Raw genomic sequence first — 9,232 nt, 5'->3', positions numbered from 1 at the left:
CATACAGTGTTGTAATCATATGATCATATTAACCAGTTATTTTTGTAGTCATGTGATTACCTCATCATTCAAAATGAGAAAATACGGCGGACGTTTGCTTCTTTATTCGAGAAATGCTCTTGCAACCGAATTCCCTGCAACATTTCCAATAGAGGTAACAAAAACTGATTTACAGTAAGTGAGTGACGTTTAAAAGTCTGCGTCTGTTTCAGAGAAATAAATGAGGTGAAAACAATTCTAAGATATGTTGCTATTCTCAAATTCGTTGTGTGAGATATTTTTTGAATGAATCAGGTAAATTTAAGCAAAAAAATTTAATGCATCCAAAACATTTTCAGTGAAAAGTAAATTTGTTCCGACTTTTTTGCAAAAATTGATTTGAATTTATTTTCATGCACACAGCGGAATTTAAAAAAAATCGGATTCATGTGTGTCAGTGTTTATCGCAAAGAAAATTCATCAAGCATTGATATTTTGACTTTTTTTTTTTTGCCGGAAATTGAGCGAATAAGCTAAAATAAGCAGCAAAGGAAAGACGCAGAATTGTGATACTTTATGATTTTCACTCACTTCTCGTGATCTGGCCGTTTGCTCAAATCTCGACAAAATACCAGTTTCGACCGGTTACTCACGTGGTCACGTGATTCGAGAGATGCCGGCATTAATCAGCTATGGATTTCGCGCTCGGACCACCCCTCGTGTGGGAACGTCAGACGATAATCACAGCCTTCGAGCCAGGTCGCGGACCAACCGTGAACGTACCTGAACCGGCAGGTTCCGGCTCGTGGGCGTCGCTAAGACTTGAGTTATTTTTCCAATCCGTTGATCTTCTAAGGACCTCCTTCAAAGGTTTAGCTCAGAGATTTTTTAAACTTTTCTTTCTGATATTTCTGATTTTTCCCCCCCGCTTTTTCTATGTGTCGTGCATTGTAAGACTTTCGGGGATACCTGCCTAAGCGTAGTGAGATGTAGGCACAAGAAATTGTGCCCCGAAGTTTTTGAGAAATATGATTTGTTCTTAAATTTTCAAAATCTTTCACATATACGTTAATATTTTTACTAATAATAAAGCTGAAAGCCTGGATGTCTGTGACGCGCATAGTGCTTAGACCGTTCGGCCGATTTTCATGAAATTTGGCACGCAATTAGTGTATAGCATGGGAGTGTGCACCTGGAAGCTATTTTTTGAAAATTCGATTTTGGTCTTTTTCTATTGCAATTTTAAGAAAATTTTACCGAACAAATTATCATTCCGTGGACGAGCGCAAATTACCATTACGTGGTGGACAAGAAATTTAACATACCATGGAACATGGGCGAGCAAATGAACATAGCAAATTGGCGAGAAATTCATCATCCATTACTTGTATATATAAAGGCGAACCTAATGATCTTTTAATTTTCTACTACGGGCAAAGCCGTGCGGGTACCGCTAGTAATAAACATAGAGAGAAGAGGGGGTAATATAGAAGGCTATTTACATTTGAGGTAGTGAGAAGCAAATGGATGAAAGTGGACATTTTCAAACTTTGAGTAAAACGCATTCAAAGTTCTGGTCCTATGTAGGCTTTCATTGATAAATTTTTCTAAATCATGCTGTATCGAAGTACCTACCAAGTCTACTAGTATATTGAAGTACCTACCAGGACTCTTGCCCCCAAACAAAGGAAAGGTTTATCCCTATCATTTGTACTGTTTATCTCCAAAAATTTTATTTTAGCAATTGCATCCCTTTGCTTCTTACTGCCCCATTTCTACAGATAACTTAACTGGTTTTTGGAAAAAAAAATCCCTTAATCACCATAATTACATACTTCCACTATCTGTAATGAATTGTTCACTATTTACTTTGTTCCCATGAAAAACATTTAATAAAAAATGGCAATTTGAGAGTAAAATGGAACAGATGGTTTAAACCGTTTAAAAATCTCGAATGCTGGTTTCTTTTGTTGTTATAGAGCTTCTGGATTTTTATTTATATTTTTCTATGACTTTGATCCTCTAAGTAGAGGATACCCAAACTTCTCCGATTTGCGGCACTCTTCGACGAATTAGTATTTTCTCACGACACCCTAGTCTGGTTCTATTATATCCATATTATTGTTATCATGAGCACTTCGCGGTTTCCCTCACCTCTTTCTGAGGAACCCCGGTGTGTCGCGGCACCAGGTTGAAAACTCCTGCTCTAACTCGTTTTTTTTTTTTTTGCATGGGAAGTTGGTTGTCGAAGAAGATGAACCAACTTTCCTGCCTCCATTGGACTTCTGCTTTTCTGGAGATGGCGGTGTACTAATAGGGCAAAATTTTCTAAATACGATACACCAGGGACAACCATATCAGGACTCATAGAACAATATCTAGTATCCCATAATATCTGACACGCCATGATGGAAAATGAAACTTTAAGCCTTTTAGCTAATGGTGAAAACATAGTCAGCAAAAAATGACAGCAGTATAACTTCACTTGGTGTATATTATGCTTAAGGACTATTTTCAAATCTCATGTGTACTAGTAAAATATAATGTTTGAAAATTTACCAGCAGAAAATTTTGAAAATCATTTAGTGCCCTTTGCTTTCCCGCGAGTAATACAACCGCAAATCGGCCAATTCCCACTGAATTTCCTCAGGGGACCTTTTTTGTGTAGTTCATGATATTCCTAAGTGATATCGGGCCCGAACAGTGCCAAAAGTTCTGTTTGAACTGTATTTCATATTTCCCAATTATGTTCCGTAACATCCTTCGCTCATCTATGGACATATATTGATACAGACGCGAGGGAGGGAAATGACAAAAAAGTTAAACATTTGTAATTGCAAACCCGTAAAAAGGAGAAAATAATCTCATTGAACTTTAGCTCATCATATGCTGGCAGGGGCGGCAAATAGGAGGGGCAAGAGGGGGCGGTCGCACCCCCAAATTTTTTTGAGCAGAATGATAAAAAATGGGTAAATTCAATTTTTGTTAATCGCAAATCATTCTTCATTTTTAAAAAATCGCTCTCATTCTCAGTAAATAGTTGATGAAACTCGACACATTACCAGGCACAAACAAATGTTCTCCGTTGAATGCATGAAACACTTTCTGGCTTGTTCAGCACAGAAAAAAATGACGTAGAACCATGGTGAACTATAACTAAAGAAGTAATTTTCCTATATATAAGGCTAAATTCCTCATTGTGTGTGCCCAGTGTAACGATAAGACCCGGATCTATAAATTTCGGGCCCCCTGCAACAAAATATGTAGGGCCTCTTCCCAATGGCCAGCAGTGTATATTTGCAAGCCTTAGTGCTTTTTTTTTTTTTTCAAATTCTTGGGTCGTTTGGCCCCTTAAGGACGTGCCCCCCCTCCCCACTGCGGGATCTATGGGAACGCAGATCCGAGCCTGGATCTGGAACGATGGTAGATCCCGTATGAGAGGCCGTGCAAGCAAGTGGTGTGCATGATTTTCAAAAGAAAATTCCTTGGGACATAAAATTGATTTTACGCTCATATTTTAAGTGTATGTTTATTTATTGAGTGTATATTGCTTTCTTCAAGTAGAGAAACATTCCAGCTACTCAATGCATAGCATTCATTCACAGAAACTTCTTAAAAATACACGCTATTTTTGAAAACATTAACATCACACATCAAAAAATTCCTTCTTTAACTATGACTCGGAGTGACACAAGATGGTCTTCTACAGTTAAAACAATAAAGTATTTCTCGATAATTTCAAAGCAGTGATTTGACGCCTGGCAGAATTATTGCAAAACGATTCTTTCAATAGTGAGAAAGCTGGTGCCCTCTAACATGAATGGCTTCGTTTAAATTTTATTTAATTTGTTTATATCGTGGAAAGTTTTTGAACAATGTTTTACTGTATCAAAACATCTTCAATCCGTTACCTTTATTTTTTGACTATTCAAGTTTCAGTTCAGTTTACAATTGAAACTGTTAATGATTTTAACTTGTATGTTTATTTCAACCAAGCGTGTAACTTTTCAAAAAAAAAAAAAAAAAATCTTTCTCTGCTCCAATTTTTAAAAAAAAAATCAGTTTAGGATATGTAACAAATATTTCCATGATGATGAAAAGTTAAACATTGATTTAATATTTTGTATGAACTAATAGATTCATTTTTAATGAAAATAACTCAAGGTTTGATGAATATTTTTCTGTATTGTTTGCTCTATATTATCTGGATTGGATGTTGAAAACAAAAAATAAAATATTTCAATGAGTCACGAAGCATTGTTTTGTAGATAGAGGCTAGATTATTCAATGATGAAAACTGAAGTCCCTCGCAATTTTTAAAGTTGCCTGGGTAATTTTGAAGAGCAAGATCTGAAAAGTGTATTTTTATGCATATGTTACCTCAATTAATTTTTTAACTATTCCAACCAGCTCAGCTAGTTGAGCAAGATCATTTTTATGTCTCAGGAGGTTAGAGACGACCTTTTTTCGGAGCACCATGGATCAAAAATGTTTTATCTTTAGCTTTACCGGAAAAAGAGCACTACCCTGGGCATTGATGGATTAGTGCATGATTTCCTGTTCTTCTGAATTCCGAAAAACAATCATTAAAAATTCACTAAAAGGTAAAAACTGTAGTATCAAGGTGTTTCATATAAAACGAATTAAGATTTTATCATAAATTTCAATACATTTTATAAGTTATCATGTTTTTAAACATTATTGATTGTTAATATTAGACTAGTTTTATGACCACCTCTTGTTAGTCAGTGTGTGTTTTGTACCATACTGAGGTAACTCATATTTCAGAAGCTCGACCCCCCAAATGTAATGCTGAAATGCCGCCCCTGTATGCTGGGTAACGCAATTGAGTTGTTACAACTGTGGTTTCGTTCATAAAAACTGCTAAAAACCTCCCAAAATTGTCCGGGCGGAATTTGTGTCTGTAATTAAATTGCTATGGAAGGTGTGTGAATAAATGAAAATAAATAAATAAATAATAATGAAATTATCAGCAATAAAACATGAGAACCTAATTAAAATCATTAACACTTGAAACGTTATTTTCAAGCTAAAATCAGATTTTAAATAGTTGGGTGTAGCACAATAATTTCAACATTAAAAACCGGTGTTGATAGGCAAATTAGACGACTTGCTTAATTTTCATTTATATATATGTATTTACTTTTTCTGTGTCAACTTAAAACTAAATGTACGTACGCTAATTTATCAGGAGGGTCCGAATGTAAATTTTACAAATTTTCATTTACAAACGACAGTAAATTTTAAAAATTTTCTTTAAGAAGTAGTGTTCTTCTCCCATTGTTTATGTACAACAAGTTTTTCCCATAGCTTAACCTCTGTACAGCTTCTAATACTGTTATTTTAATGCATAGGCTGGTGCTACGGGTATTTTGACTTAACACGAAATTAGGAATTGTGTATTCAAAATTCAGAAAATTTTTTGTTCTAATCGAAATTTCCTTGTATGCGGGCGTAAAAATTACTCTGTGCGAAATTAGTGAGCCTCATATATTGATGCGGATGAAACTATATTTTAGAAAAATTCAAGTCCTTACCGTGAACAAGTAAACACACATGTGGCACCCTTTTTGCCTCCCTCATGCGGAAACTCATTAATAAGGCTTATGAATGCAATGCCAACCCTAGTATGTTATACACCATGTAAAGGCTTACGACCAATCTCTTCCTTCTCATAGAAAACTTTGAGCGCGTTAATGCTAAGGCTTCAAACTTCATGCTAATATGTAGGGGGATGGGGAGAAAAACAATTATATAGGCTAAATGTAGAATTAGTTTCATAAACTTTTCTCTATTGGATCTTCTTTCCTTCTTTATGTTCATTTGGATGAGACGAAAAGTGTATAGTTTAGATTAGTGCAGCTGAACAAAAATGTACTTTTTTACCTTAAATGTGGAAAAGATCATTAAAAAGATATATTTATATCTTCAATTTGCGCACGACTTTCAAAATTAAAAAAAAAAAAAAAAGTAAAATTACGTATTTTTTTTATGAAATACAATTTTTTAAAGTGTTTATTCTGGTGCCATACAAACTAAAGGAAAAAAGGAGCCCTTCGTGCTCTATCCTATTCTATCCGTCCACCCAGATAAGGAGTTGTTTTCCTGTTTATAATGTATTCGGAATTCTATATGATTTTAACTAAACTCCTACTTTTCGTTCAAGGTTTGGAGTTGGAGTTGGACTTACAGCTCAACTTTGACACTGGTGCCCGCAAGTAAAGTTGCTTCTGTGAATCAATTTCTTTTTCGTCAACCTTTAAAGAATTTTTCTGCAGATTCAGATATCAATTCAACATCCTGTTCAACAGCCTGAATGTGAGATGGAAATTTTGAGAAATATAATAATAAGAAAATATTTTTTCCCTCAGAAAGATTTGTTTCAAGAAATGGCAACACTATTGCGGAGAAGAAGGATTTTAGCCTTTTTTTCTGTCAACCAGACAATTTTATTTCTTTCGGTATATGCCGGTTTAAATATCTTGGAATGAATTTATATTGAATTTTAGTGTAAAGCAATTTTTTAAAAATTTCTTGCCTGCAATTTTAAAGCAATGTTTGAAGCTAAGTAATCTAAGCAAAAAACATTGTTTTGCATGTTCTTTTTTTAGTTCTTGAAATTCATATAAGTTCACATGTTTAATGATATTTCAGAAAGTATTTTCGTTTGTTTTTGTTTCTATTCGTTATTATTTGTTGTATAGTTACTATTCATCAAATGATGGAATTCACGAAACGGTGTATCAAAGAGAGGAGGGGGAATCTCATGGGAACTTTAGTGCATTACGGCAATATTTTAAAAAAATTATCATGCAGGCGGATCAATAATTAAAGGTGATTAGTAATAAAAGATGGAAGTAGATAAGTTTGCATTAGTTTTACAGAGCTCATAGTTTAGCAGCGTTATTACATTGGGGCATAATTTCTATAGCAAAATTTCTAAAAACTTAATATTTGAGAAATCATTTAAAGACACGAATTTCACTGCCTGTTTTGATTTCATTTTTAATTTTAGTTTACTTTATTATCTCATAAAAAACATTTCAAATATCCTTCGAAGGAAACTTATTGTTACGTACTTCGAAAATAAAATTATTCTTCGTGGCTTTTTTACCAAATGAAACTAAATACTTAAAGGAAGAGAACTAAATGCTTTAGTTCCGCGTTTTTCATAATTAAATTAAAGTTTCATTCCTCAATATAATTCTTCAATTATAATCAACAGCAAATGAAAAAGCAAATTTTTTGAATGCAAAGGTTGAAAATTGACAGAATTTAATTCAAGAAACTTTCGCACACTTCACATAACGGACAATACCTCCACGCTTCTCGAAACTAATCACATGCTGCTGACTTAATTAAGTATTCATGAACTGATTACCGTATTAGAAAGAAATAAGCAAATAGCTCTTCGCTAAAAATGCATTAACCATGACACGGCACAAGATATCATTTGATACCAATGTTGACAACTGCGAATCTAAGGGTTTAATTTTCGTCGTATATTTTCACGGCAATTTTCTCCTCCTTGTTTATTTTTTATTTTTTGCTGAGGTTTTTTATTCTACTTCAGTACTCTTCGTCACGAGGAAGTTGAAGTTAAAAAAACAGCATAAAAGCAGACGATCAAAATTGCAAAGAAAAAGTAAGCTAATCAAGAAGCGAAAGCAATTTGTAGCCCGTATCAAGGCATTGGGGTTACATAACATTATCTTTATACCAATAGATCATTTTGTAGCTTAATGACTTAATGAAGCTCCTAAGTTTAAGTGGGTTGGGTTGGGGAGGTTGCGTTGGGGGTCGGGATGGAGGGGAGAGAAAAGAGGCAAAAAAATTCTCCGCTGTAGATCCATTTGCTGGCCTACCGCAATGCTACGACATTCCATACAGCTGTTGAATTCTTTCTATAGACTCTTTGGTTGGACAAAGAAGCTTTATAAGTGTACACCTTTTTTGTAGTGATAACTTCTAGAAAGCTTCATTTATTCAGCTGTCGTTTTAAAGCTGTCACGTCATCTGATTCTGGGAATTTTATTTATTGATTGCTCATTGGGACTCTATTCAGGAATACATCGTGGTAGATGTTATTCCAGATAAGAGAGATGTCTCAAAAATACGACTGAATGTTGACTGAAATTAGTACTTTCAGGACGATGAAATCTTCCTTTCAAAACCTGTTTTTTATATTTTTTTAGTTTTTAGAAATCATCATTACTCACTAGATAATTCGGTATTCGGTGTGGTCCACTGTTTTCTTCAGATCATTTTTCTAGATTTTATTCTAGCCTTGAGTCTACATTTTTCAATGAGAGGTTAATACTATTTTCAATACAATATACACTAAGAAACTTCCGAAATGTCACTTTATAATTACTCTTATTTTTCATTGTTTTTGACTACAATTAAAAAGCGAAAGTATTTCAACTTCAAAACTACTATTATATTTCGTTGATTTTGGCAACAATTAAAAAACAACTACGTCACGTCCATCACACAAAAAGGTTGCGGTACAGAATCTCAAAGCCCTCGCATCAAAAGTTTCACTTCAAAAAGAAAAGATACGTTATCAATATTGTACTAAGCTAATTGTATCATTAAGAATTCTGAAGTTAACTGTTTGGAAGCTATTTCTGAATTTGGTGAAAGTGCTATTCTTACATTGTAATATTAAATGCAATATTTCAGATGACAGAAGTCTTCTGGTGTTGTTAAATACAAAGGGGTTAAGTTAAACCATTTAGAAATTTTATTTTGCTGCATTAAATTTGTCCTACATTCATTAAAATAATTTGTTTTGCATCCCATTTGTGACGCGGTGCAAAGTTATCCTAAACAGGAGGAACGCTTTGAACAATGCTACTTATTTAATTAATTTAATAATCCTTATTTTCAGTATTGTATAACTGTACAAGAGTTTGCACTGTGAAAACAATGCAGAAACGTTCCTGGAAAATAATAGACAGCTAATGGGACAAAGTTCCGCTAGTACCGTATCTGATAAAATACAGGAAGGTTTCCAGCTAAAATTCAGTGACTTTCCTGAAAATAACCTGGAATCTTTCTGAGGAATTCATAAACCCTCCCAATGACGTCTTCGTAAGTTTACGTCACCGGAAAAAATCAGCAACTCCCCATGAAACGTTTGCAATCGCTTGGCATCATTCTCAGTTAGTAAGAAAGCTCCTAAAACGTTTTAGAAAACATGGCCAAAGCTAATGCAGAATTGCAAGCA

This window comes from Uloborus diversus, chromosome 4, assembly GCF_026930045.1.
Source record: "Uloborus diversus isolate 005 chromosome 4, Udiv.v.3.1, whole genome shotgun sequence".
Lineage (NCBI taxonomy): Eukaryota > Metazoa > Arthropoda > Arachnida > Araneae > Uloboridae > Uloborus > Uloborus diversus.
Note: the sequence above shows the minus strand (reverse complement) of the source record.